The sequence below is a fragment of the Babylonia areolata genome, chromosome 18 (genome assembly GCF_041734735.1).
Source record: "Babylonia areolata isolate BAREFJ2019XMU chromosome 18, ASM4173473v1, whole genome shotgun sequence".
Taxonomy (NCBI): Eukaryota; Metazoa; Mollusca; class Gastropoda; order Neogastropoda; family Buccinidae; genus Babylonia; species Babylonia areolata.
In genome coordinates this window covers 15,074,201-15,085,798 of record NC_134893.1, presented here as the reverse complement: position 1 = coordinate 15,085,798, position 11,598 = coordinate 15,074,201, and the positions used below count along the sequence as shown (strand labels likewise).

The following is an 11,598-nucleotide window of genomic DNA, read 5'->3' as shown; positions in this document are numbered from 1 at the left end:
TGACAGCTGTGACAATAAAAGAAAAGAATATATAATAATAGCTTGAATGTTGTGACATTTGTTTTAGTTATGAATTTTCAGTCAAACTCCATACAACCCCCAAAATGTGTCAGATCTATTCACTGCATTATGCTTGTGCAGAATCTCAAGCCAGTGAGTTGTTTAAATTTGTAACAATAACTATGCTCGCTCTCTCTCTCTCTCTCTCTCTCTGCGTGCGTGTGTGTGTGTGCGCAAGCGCGCGCGTGTATGTGTGTGTGTGTGTGTGTGTGTAAACATTCACATTGCCTGTGGAAGTAGCAAGGATCTCACTGTCTCAGTATCATTGTTACAGCACTTTCTGAAAATGTGCATTTCCACTTGAAAGAGTATGTGCTGACAAATGTTGTATAGTGGAAATTCTTTGTAGTGTTTGTTCCAGGGGTACAATAGTCAGTTTTGTGCTATGTGTCAGAGATGCATATATCTGTGCTGAATAAATATCACAGCTAAGAATGTGACCAAAAAACAAACAAACAAACACACACACAAAAATCCAGTTGAATGATAAAACATTGGTGACTGGAAAAAAAACCCCGGCCTGCTGGTGTACTGTAATCCTCCGTTTTAAAGGTTAAATTGTGCTTTTGGATTCAAACATTAGGCAGACAAGTGTGTGAGAAATGAAGACAGTATAATTATCCCCCTTTGAGAAATCAGACCCAAAACATTCTTAGGCTTGGCTGTTGAATTGAAACAAATATATTTTGAAACATAAAAAAATGAATATTCGATTCAAAATGTCACATACCGTGCTGATTTGAAGACCTTGTTCGTAAAAAGTGAGGGTGCGGACCTTTTCAGTTTACTAAGTGATTCTGAGCTCGCCACGCTCTATGCAATCAGTTCATGGCTGGTATTCGTTGCGATGTCACCTTTTTTCTTTTGAAGTTCGAACAGCACACACAGTACTTCTTTCCTCCCGTTTTCCCCAGACCCATTGTGAAGCATTTACACAAGAACAACTTCGAACTTTCGCTTTTAGAGACTCCCAACGAATTCTCTTTCCGGCTTAATCAAGGGCAAATTACTGTATTTTTTTTCTCTTTAACGAACAAGGCAGAGTGCATGATGTATTATTCAGTATCGACTGTCACTTATATTAGAAAGTTGACACATCTTCATCTTCTGTCATTTGCTTTTCACCAGTACGGTCAGGGCAGATGTTGACTGCAGTATTTTTTTCTGTTTTGCTTCCGTCAAGATGGGGTTATGATTGTAACCTGGCTTTTCTCAATAATTTTTTTTTTTTTATTTTACTGTCGGAAGAATCATGTGCTGAACGGTGGTGACCATGCACTGCCTACCGCATTTTCATAATCTCTCTCTTTGTGTTGGCAGTGTAAACCGAAACATGCCTGCATGCGAGCTATTTATAGTATCGGCTATGGCAGCGCCCTTTAAACCGGAAAACGGGCCATCATCGTTAAGTTATGAATTCCCGAGCAGGAGAACAGCAACAAGAAAAAAGACGAGCGAGTGCTGAAAGAAGACCTACACTCCCTTGCCACCTGGGAGGAGAAGTGGTCCATGGAGTTCCATCCACAGAAGTGCTCAACGCTGAGACTGACTGAGTCTCTCGGAAGCGGACAAGATTGCCCCTGTGTATGACTGAGCTACATGGACAAAACCTGGAGAATGTCAACACCACTAAGTACCTTGGTGTCAACATCCAGGACAACATGCAGTGGGAATCTCACATTGACTCCATCACAAAGAAAGCCAGCAAGACCCTAGGCTTTGTCCGGCGCAAATGACGTTCTTCCCGAGGACCATACCAGAATGGACTGAAGTTACCTCAGGAGGTTGTGACGGCTGAGTCACTGGACTGCTTCAAGTCCAGGCTGGCCTCCCATCTTTAGAACCTGGAACAACCCCCCTCCCCTCCCCATAACCCCCAACCCTCCCCCTTACCCTCCTCCTGACCACCGTTCCCCACAACCCCCCCCCCTTCCACCTCCTGCCACCCCTCCCAGTTACTTTTCTACTCCTGTCCTCCCCATCCATGGCTGCTGCAGAGGCTTGGCATCATATCGGTGCACGCTGAACGTGCACTGGCTGGCCAGGCCACCAAACAAATTTGATTTTTTTTCTTTTAATTTTTAAAAATCATCACAACAGCGCAATCTTCGACAATCTCCCCTAACTATGACAGAATCATCAGTAAAATGATGTTGGCCGTATAAAGGAAGAAGAAGAACATTCCACCTCGTACTCTTCAGTTTCCTAGATACCATCCAATCACCTTAACAAATAGCTCGTCCACCCTGGTGCCCAGAAACCTATTCGTTCTCACACCGTGCGTGGACCTCACCGTTGCCCGAGACGTTACCTTGGAGACGGGCCGTAGAGTCTCGCCTGCCTCCTCCCTCGTATGGCTGCTCAACCACCTCCACGATTTGGAGTACTCTAATTATCCTACCCTCTTAAGTTAGAATACTCAGTAAAGTGTGGACACATTTCTTGTATCTGTTCATCCAAAAGGATGTTTTAACAGTTCTCTGCTCCTTTGACAGTTTTTGTTTTTTTGTTTGGATGAAGCAAGAAAGACGGACACAAGGTGTTGACTGATAGATTTTATTTTTGGGACCACCGATCGAAGTGGCTAGGGTGGACCGGGGCATATGAAATGTGACTTTCAATTGCCATTTTACATCTTTTATTTCTCTTCACAATATATAATATATATAGTTGTTGTATCAAGTTGGCAACTTGGATTTGACCTGCCGAGCTTATAGTGAGTGGGGGATGTCAGGGTTGTTTGCTGTTTATTCACGTGTTGAGTATTAAAAACTAGCACCCGGTCAGTGATATGCCTGAAGCAGTGATCTTGGCCTACTGTTTTTAATGGATGACTCAACATAAACTCAAGTCTTCTGCGAATTATCTTATCCCAGCTCGGTTCAGAGTATATTGAACCAAGACTAATTTGTCGCAGTCCACATCTTCTTACAACTATCCCCACTCGGAAAACCCCTACTGCAAAATTTTGTCTGTCGCTCTCTCTCTCTCTCCCTCTGTGCGTGCGTGCGCGCGCCTCTGGTTTTATGCAATGTATATAATCGAGATAATGTTTTGCCTTTTTCTTATATCTTTTCAGTGGTTGTGTTTGATTTTTTTTTTTATCTCTATAATATTTGCGGGGCCGGATTCACCGTGGCTTTGACAAGTAAAATGTTTTCAACCCTGATAAGGCTTTATGCGTGAGTTTTCAGCCAAAGAATAACCAACGACACGAATATCAATTTACTGAGCAATTTATTTTCGAATTTCACAACAAACCAAACTTGACCATAACCTTTACGTCACTTGAATATGATGTCACTGTAGCCGGAATTTTAAAACTACGTCATAGATTTCGCAATGATCTGATCATCTGACTACATCCATTGAAGAGCGTCTGCCGGCAAAGGTGATTGCCTTTCGGTGCCGGTGAAATGCAGTGCCACCACAATGCCCGTTGAAACACCACCAGTGAAGTGACCTGGGCACAGATTACTGTCAGTTGCCCAGTCCTCACTTTCGAAAAGAACACAACTGAAACCACTGGTGCGCAAGTATATCTGACAGCCCTTTATTTGTCTGTTTTTTTTTTTTTTTTTTTCCACATAAGTTATTTGTGAACAATTTGATCACAGATTACCAACACACGTTAATCTTACCGACTGCGAGTAACGTCCAGTCAACAGTTCAAATCACAGACCATTGGCAGCTGATTGAGTCACTGACAGTGGATTACCGCCTCTGTCATTTACAGACGACATGCAGTGATCTTGTCGACGTCGCCATATGTAAAACGTATACAGACTTTTTATACGCATCCCTGGAACACTTCACAAACATCTGGACAGTGAACCTCAAACAATTACGCTACAATCGAAGCAGAAGTGACCAGAGACAATTGGTCTGGTTTCAACTGAAGTGGAAAATAAAGACATGCATTGTTATAAACCTAAAAGTACATCATTATAGTATATTCCAGTATACATTCTATATATTCCTATTCTTCATTAATTGGTGGTTGTTGTTTTTCGCAGCCCAGGGATTTTTTCATAGCCCAGGTACGCTGACGCTTTCCAACAGTGCAGTTGGACACTGACACAGCAAGAAATTCAACTGTGACAGTGTCATGGATTTTCTGGATACACAGTAAGGACCACACATTTTTCATGTTTGTGTAATTTGTGTTTCGCCACTTTTCAGTGATTGAAATTTGACATGCTTTCATGTATTTTTCATGTGCTCCCTGTTTTGAAAACAACACATTATCGTCTGTCTTATTGACTCGTTTGGTAAGAGAGGCTGCAAGATGGGGAAAAAAGTAACAAAAGCATCATTACCTCGCTTTGCAAATTTATCATGAAAAACAAAACAGAACCGGAACGTACTAACAACTTTATTAACGACTTTACTTAAAAGGATTGCCTCACATTAAATCTCTCTCTCTCTCTCAGAAGGGGTGGGGGGCAGTCTGCGCATGCGGCGTGAGCGGATACATTAAATTTATTTTATTTTATTTCATTTTAATAAATAATATAGACATATTTTTGCGTTGTATTTGCTTGCACTGAGCACATGGATAATATGTCTTTGACGATGTGAAGCAGTCTTTGAAACTCCAAGCCTTGAGCTCCTATGATATTTGGTGGATGTCACAAATCTACACTGAATTAAGTTTGTGCTTTAAATGTTTGTGAGAAAATGTTGAACATTATGCCAGTCTAGTCACTGTATCGGTGATGTGTCAGGTCAAACTCGATCGTGTTAGACAATTCAAATGTGTCGGTAAGCATGTCAGTCATCACTCATGTCCTCATAATCTTGCCAGACAGACCAGTATCAAAGGAAGTTGTATTAACTATCAGAAAATGTGACCTCAGATAGTTTGATTGCTGAATTTTCAAGAATTATGGTGAGATTTCTGTTTTGTTCCTGGTTACAATGTTACGTTATTTCTTTGATAATGGTGTACATCCAGAAAACTAGAAAGTATCCATAATTTTACCTCTGTTTAAAAAAGGTGATATGAATGATACAAACAAGTGTAAGCGCATGTCATTATGCGATATTAGTAGTAAGTTGTACAATTCTGTCATAAACAATAAACATCAGAAATCGATACATCTAAATAATATTACTAGTAAACCCTAAGCTGGCTATAAAAGAGAATATTCTACAGTTGATTTCATGTTTGTTTTATTGGCCGCAGTTCAAAGGCAGTTCGCAAATAATCGGAAATTATGTTGCATGAGTAAAGTTTTGAAAAGGCATTTGACTGAATCTTCAGGAAACTGTTTTGGCCTATTTTGCCAAAGAATGGAGTTAGAGGCAAGCCCTGTAGATGTATCAGAAGTATGTATCGTGAAGTAAAAGCTAGAATAAGAAACGGAGGCAGGTTATCAGATTATCTGAGTTGTACTTATGGCGTGAAGCAGGGGATTTATTTAGTCCTCTGTGTGTGTGTGTGTGTGTGTGTGTGTGTGTTGTTTGTTTGTTTTACCGTTTATTAATGAATTTGCATTAGAGATCATAGAAAATGGACGACTTATGGTATCATTTGATGCAGTAAAGTCGTTCATATTGCTTTTTGCTGACGATATTTTATTATCAATATTGGTGATGGTGTAGTGGGACGAGGTGGTAAAGAGGTTGTCGTGTCATGCACCCATGTACACTCGTACCACTTTCACGCCCAGTTCTCCATTCAATTTTTTAAAATTCAGTTTCATACCAAAATGTAGCAAAAGCAAACACACACAAAAAACCCCTCAGGACTAAGATGTTCCCACAGGCGCTCGTGCCCGCTGCCTGTCAGCCTCACACACACATTCTGCCGGTGAACCTAAGTCACCCAGTCTCTCTCCTTCCACAAAGCACCTGCTTGCTCTGTGATGTCTCTCCTGTGGTTGGAGCCAAAGTGACTCAGAGCTCTAAGAAGATGCCGAAGGTACTATTTTCATCCTTCCTCAACATACTGTAGTACCCTCAGATTTAGTCCCAACAACACTATTTTTACAAAATGATAAACAAAATTTTCTAAAACTAATCAAAAGCAAACAAAAACAAACAAACAAAAATTCTTACCAACTAGGCCAAGTTAGGTTGGTATACAAAAATAAAGATATTCCTACACTTCTAATGGCGGGAAAATTAACAAAGGACACTTACAACCCCTCATTAATTAGTTCGAAACATTCCCAGACATTATTCAACTTGGGCCCCCGATAGCTCTGAGGTATGAGCCAAGTGGTCGAAGGGAGATAACCTAGCCCTTCCTAATGACTATGTCTATGGTGAACTTCGAAGATATCCTATTTATTTGAATTCGTTTGTAAAGTGTGTGAGTTATTGGTTAAGATTAACTGGGATAGATAATAATAGACTACTTTGCAAAGTATATGAAATGTTGCTAAGTTTAGATATTAATGGTAAAAAGACGTGGGTGACCAGCGCACGTAAATGTTTGCATTCATATGGGTTTGTATATTTGTGGGATAGTCAGGGTGTTGAAAGCATTAGTGGCTTTCTGAAATGTTTTAAACAAATAGTTATTGATTGTAGGTGGTACGATTGGCACGATAATATCCAGACTAGTGATAAGACTGGCACGATAATATCCTGACTAGTGATAGGTTTTTAGAATAAAGGATGTTTAAGTCTTGTAATAAGGCGGAACTTTATATTTCAATTGATATGAACAGGCATGTTAGAAGTGAATTATCTAAACTCGGGTTTTGTGTGTCGGACATTACCTGCCATGGTTTTGGATACAAAGGTAAAAGTCCTGTGAATATTCTGTCGTTTATATAATGCAGCTGAAGAAAACGAATTTCATATTATGTTTTGTTGCCATGATCTACATGATTTGGGGATAAACTGATTGAAGCTAAGTACTTGGCATCAAGAAATGTAAACGTCTTGACTAACATGGCTTTATTTGCCTGCAAAGCATTTAGGCTGTTGTATGTCAGTACAACTTAGAAGCATTTTTTAGTTTCCTTTGTACTACTTTTGTGTACATTTGTTTCGAAGTTACGGTCATATCATATATATCATTCGTTTACAATTATGTAATTCCCTCTTCAGACAGGGAGTATGGTCTAATCTGAATAAAATATTCGCATTTGCATTAACATTCTCTCTCAGTTGTATTTTGTTTCGAGGTTTAAAAAACAAACTGATTTCAGTTTTCCAGCACCATCATATGACGTGCTATATAATCAGGCAGAAAAGGAAATCCATGTTGAAAGTTCTCACATTACTGCTGCTGTAACTGACTACATGTATTCTCCGGCCAGATACTCTTTGTGTTATAGAAGAGAGCTGATGTGACAATTGTTTTTACATTTTTTTTGTTTGTTTTGTTTTGTTATTGTCTTTTCCCACTTTCTTCCAATATTATTATCATCATCATTACTATTACTGTGATTGTTGTCATTATCATTAGTCCAATTTAAAGTTGTTGTTTTTTTGTTTTTGTTTTTTGTTGTTTTTTTTTGTTTCCCTTTGCCTCTTTCCATAAAGGCATGATTCTTCTTCTTCTCATTAAAAAAAAAAATTCTTCTTTTTTTGTTCTTCCAGAAATCCTATTGTGATAGCAGCAGGTGCTGGTCTTGTCCTGATCTGTATCGCAATCAGTGTCTACTTATACTTCAAGCGCAACAAATCATCGCCTGTACCTGCTGGTGAGTACTCAGTGGGTATGCTGCTGAATGTCGTGACTATTAATATCACTCCGTTCTTTGCCGCATACGCCTGTAAAAACCTGAACAGCTACCTTGCCCTTTTCTATCCCAGTGGATACAAATTCGTTAAATAAAAAAGAAAAGACTAAAGAAAAGAAAGAAAAAAAGAAATCTGTATCATGATCGGATAAGGAATCGCTACCCAATTCTTTCTTTATTCGTTCCGGCTTTATTCTTCTTGCCACGGCCTGTGATTCCGAATGTTCTGTAAAAATACATGGTTATTACTCTTCTAACTTTCAATTTTCGCTTACATTTCCACACCCCCGCCAAAATTTCCAAGAATCGGATATCAATTCGGATTTCTTCGTTTTCCTGTTCTTGGACTGCAAATCTCACGTTCACTTGCATGAACTAGTAGTCTTTTACGTGCATAACCGTTTTTTCACCGCCATGTTGACAGCTATAGTTATTCTCAGTGTCAGTTTTCGCTACGGTGTGCATCAGTACTGGGTATGCTCTTGTTTCCATAATCCACCGAACGCCGACATGGATTTCGGGATCCTTATTAACGTGCGCGTTTGATATTCTGCATACGTATATACACGAACATGGTTCAAAGGCATTTAGGAGGTCTACACATTTGACGGTTGACCTGGGAGATCGGAGACATCTCCAATCTGAACCCACCATACGCCATGACGGGGATGGCGAACCCAAGACCCTCAGGTTGAACGTTCAACGTTTCAATCAGTCGGCTGTCGCGCCCGTCATCAGTCTGGGTGAGCACCCAAATTCTTGTTGGAAGGTCACTGGACCAAAGATGACACTTCCACAAAACATCTGGAAAATCCTTCCGGACACAGATTTTGGCGTGACCGTGCTGACAGACAGACACACACACACACACACACACACACACACACACACACACACACAGACTCACTCACAAATCCACCATGCACCCACGCATCTTACAATTATGCTTGCTGTTATTCGTCCTTCGGATTCGAAGATGACCGTGGCTTCAAATATCAGATGGGAGATCGGTGGCTGTAGGTCCGGAGGTGACTGATGAGGCCAAGCAGGCCCTGAAGACTCGCCCACATGTGGGACACAAGTGAGTGGGTGCTGTCGTGGCAGTGCATGCTGCTCGGGCCTTGCGCACAGCACGCTTTCGTTGCGCCTCAGTGATATACATGGCTTCAGCTGCACGGGCTCCTGTGGTGATGTTGCTGCGCCATGCTGGACGGTCGAGAGCAAGCGTCTCCCACGTGTTGGTGTCGACGCCCAGGTCTTTGAAGGACGCTTTTAGGTAGTCTTTGTAGCGTTTCTTCTGCCCTCCAACTGAACGCTCGCCCTGACATAGTTCCCCGTAAAGCAGCTGCTTAGGCGACTGTCAGGTATTCTGATCACATGTCCAACCCACCTGACTTGGGCTTTCTGCAGGAGGGTGTAGACGTTGCAAAGGCCGGCTCGTTCCAGGACTTCCGTGTCGGGGATTTGTTCTGCCACCTGATGTGGAGGAGTCTGCGGAGACAACACACAGGTGGAAGCGATTGAGCAGTTTGGTGTGTCTGTTGTAGACAGTCCAGGTCCCGCTGGCGTAAAAAAAAAAAAAAAAAAAAAAAAGGTGGTAAGGACCACTACACAGCAGGCCTTTAGCTTGGTGGTAGCACTGTCGCGCTGACATTCTCACGGAGTCTCCCAAAGGTGGCGCTGGCTTTGGCGATCTTGTTGTTGACCTCAGCGTCTATGTTCACTGCGAGAGTGAGCGTGCTGCCCAGGTAGATGAAGCTGTCGACTGCCTGAAGGTTCTGCCCCTTCCTTGTGATGCGCGGCTCTTGGTATGACTTTCCTTGGGGAGGCTGGTACATAACTTCGGCCGTTTTTGGTGCTAATGGTGAGACTGAAGTTGTCACAGGTTTGTGAGAAGCAGTGTATTTCACACAGCATCTTCTGCTCTGTGCTGGAGTTGAGTGCGCAGTCATCAACAAACAAAAAGTCTCTGATGACAGTCTCTTTCACCTTTGTAACAGCCTGCAGGCGCCTGGGGTTGAACAATCTCCCGTCAGTCTTGTAACTGACGTAGATTCCTTCTTCGCAGTCACTGACGGAAGGCATCTGTCAGCATGGCAGAGAATACCATACTGAACAGAGTCGGAGCGAGAACGCAGCCATGTTTGTCACTGGGAAGGTCTCTGACTCGTCTTCGTTATCCAGAACTTTCACCATCATGCCGTCGTGGAACTGCCGGACGATAGTTTGCTTACTAGTAATTACTAGTATGTAAATGGTGGTTGACATTAAAAACATAAACAAAAGCAAGAAAGAAACGTTGTGCATGTAAAAGCTGAGTCGGAGAAAAGAGCACACACACACACACACACACACACACACACACATTTACAAATATACATATATATATATATATCAGTAGATCGAGGGCTGGAGCTCATATTCAGAATTTGTGAGTTCTAGTCCAGGGTGCCCCAAATATAACGATCTGCATTATTGTTGCCCATCTTAACGTGTTGTCGTTCTGGTGGTGTCAGCGCAGTATGTGGTCCCTGACCTCAGGTCCCATGGGAGTAATGATGATTATTTCCGTTGGCAATATTGCATGAGGTGGGTGTCGACCCGTTCTTTTCATGGACAATATCATTAATGCGCCCTCACAGAATGTCCAACGAATATGGAATGATAATAGCATGTTCTTTTCGGAATATGTGGCATTGCAGTTCTTTCATTGGCGAAAAATGAGGCAACGTTGTTGGTCTGCTGTTATTCAAGTGATGACTGTGATGGATTAAAAAAAAAAAAAAGAATGAATAATGCGTAAGATTGTCAGAGATGATGTGAACGAAAGTGATGACACAACGATCAGCCAGAACGTTTATGATTTCTCATCAAATAATCCAACAGCCACTTGTCATATTTTGTTGCAGCGGGCATCACTAGCGGAAGTTCTTCTGGCAGGGCAGAATCGGATGCCAACGACAAGGACAAAGACAGAGATAAAGAGAACCGAGCGAAGAAAAAGTGAAAGCGAAAGGGAACCGGAGGGCAAGAAGCACACCACCGGGAACTGACCTCCGTCGATAGATTGTTAACTGTCGTCCACATAGGTTTCATGATATATTGGTGGTAGTATTGTCACTGTCATTCCCATTAGTTTCTTGTTAGTGGCAGTATTGTACGCCTTCTACGTTAGTTTCTTACTGGCGGCAGTGTTGTCTGTCACTGTCTTCTACATCAGTCTGATATTTGTAGCAGTTTAGTTCATTGTCCACACGTCATCATGGCCTCGTTGTTTTACGTGACCAAGGTAGCCGCCCAACCATTGGCAAAGTTTCTCTCTGCGGTGCACCGTTTCACCGGTTGCCATGGCGACATCCAGTCCAAAGACGCACGCGCGAAAACATTCGCTGTCTCTGGATCCAAGAAACGAAGCAAGTCCTCTCCAGGAGTCCTCGTTCGGAACTGCTGTACGCGAAGGTGGGAGTGTCTCACCCTGTTGACACTCTATGTGGCCTGGTTGAGCACCTGTCGGTCTGATAGGCCCGGGAGACACGACCTTCTGTACATCCTGAGCTGGTACCTTCTGGGCGATCAAATGCGGAAGCCACAGAAGTCTTGAATTGTGGTGGTTTATATATATATATATATATATATATTTGTATTTGCTTAGTTAATTAGTCATATTATTTAATCTAGTGTATACCTGTTGGTGTACTGATTTTTTTTTTAATGTATATCTTTATTGATTTATAATATATCTCCCCATTTTTTCGTCTTTGCCATCGTGCAACAAAAACACACATCAAGTGATTTTGCGAATCAGTTTTTTTTTGTGAAAAAAATAAACATTTTA

At 41.7% G+C, this 11,598-nt stretch overlaps 1 long non-coding RNA gene across 1 annotated transcript; it reads left to right on the top strand.

Annotated features, from left to right (window-relative positions):
- Positions 1-4,065: 4,065 nt before the first annotated feature.
- On the top strand, positions 4,066-11,282 carry LOC143291975 (uncharacterized). Its single transcript, XR_013056604.1, has 3 exons — positions 4,066-4,188; positions 7,621-7,724; positions 10,673-11,282. It is a non-coding gene; the product is annotated as an uncharacterized LOC143291975 (long non-coding RNA).
- The last annotated feature ends 316 nt before the right edge of the window (positions 11,283-11,598 follow it).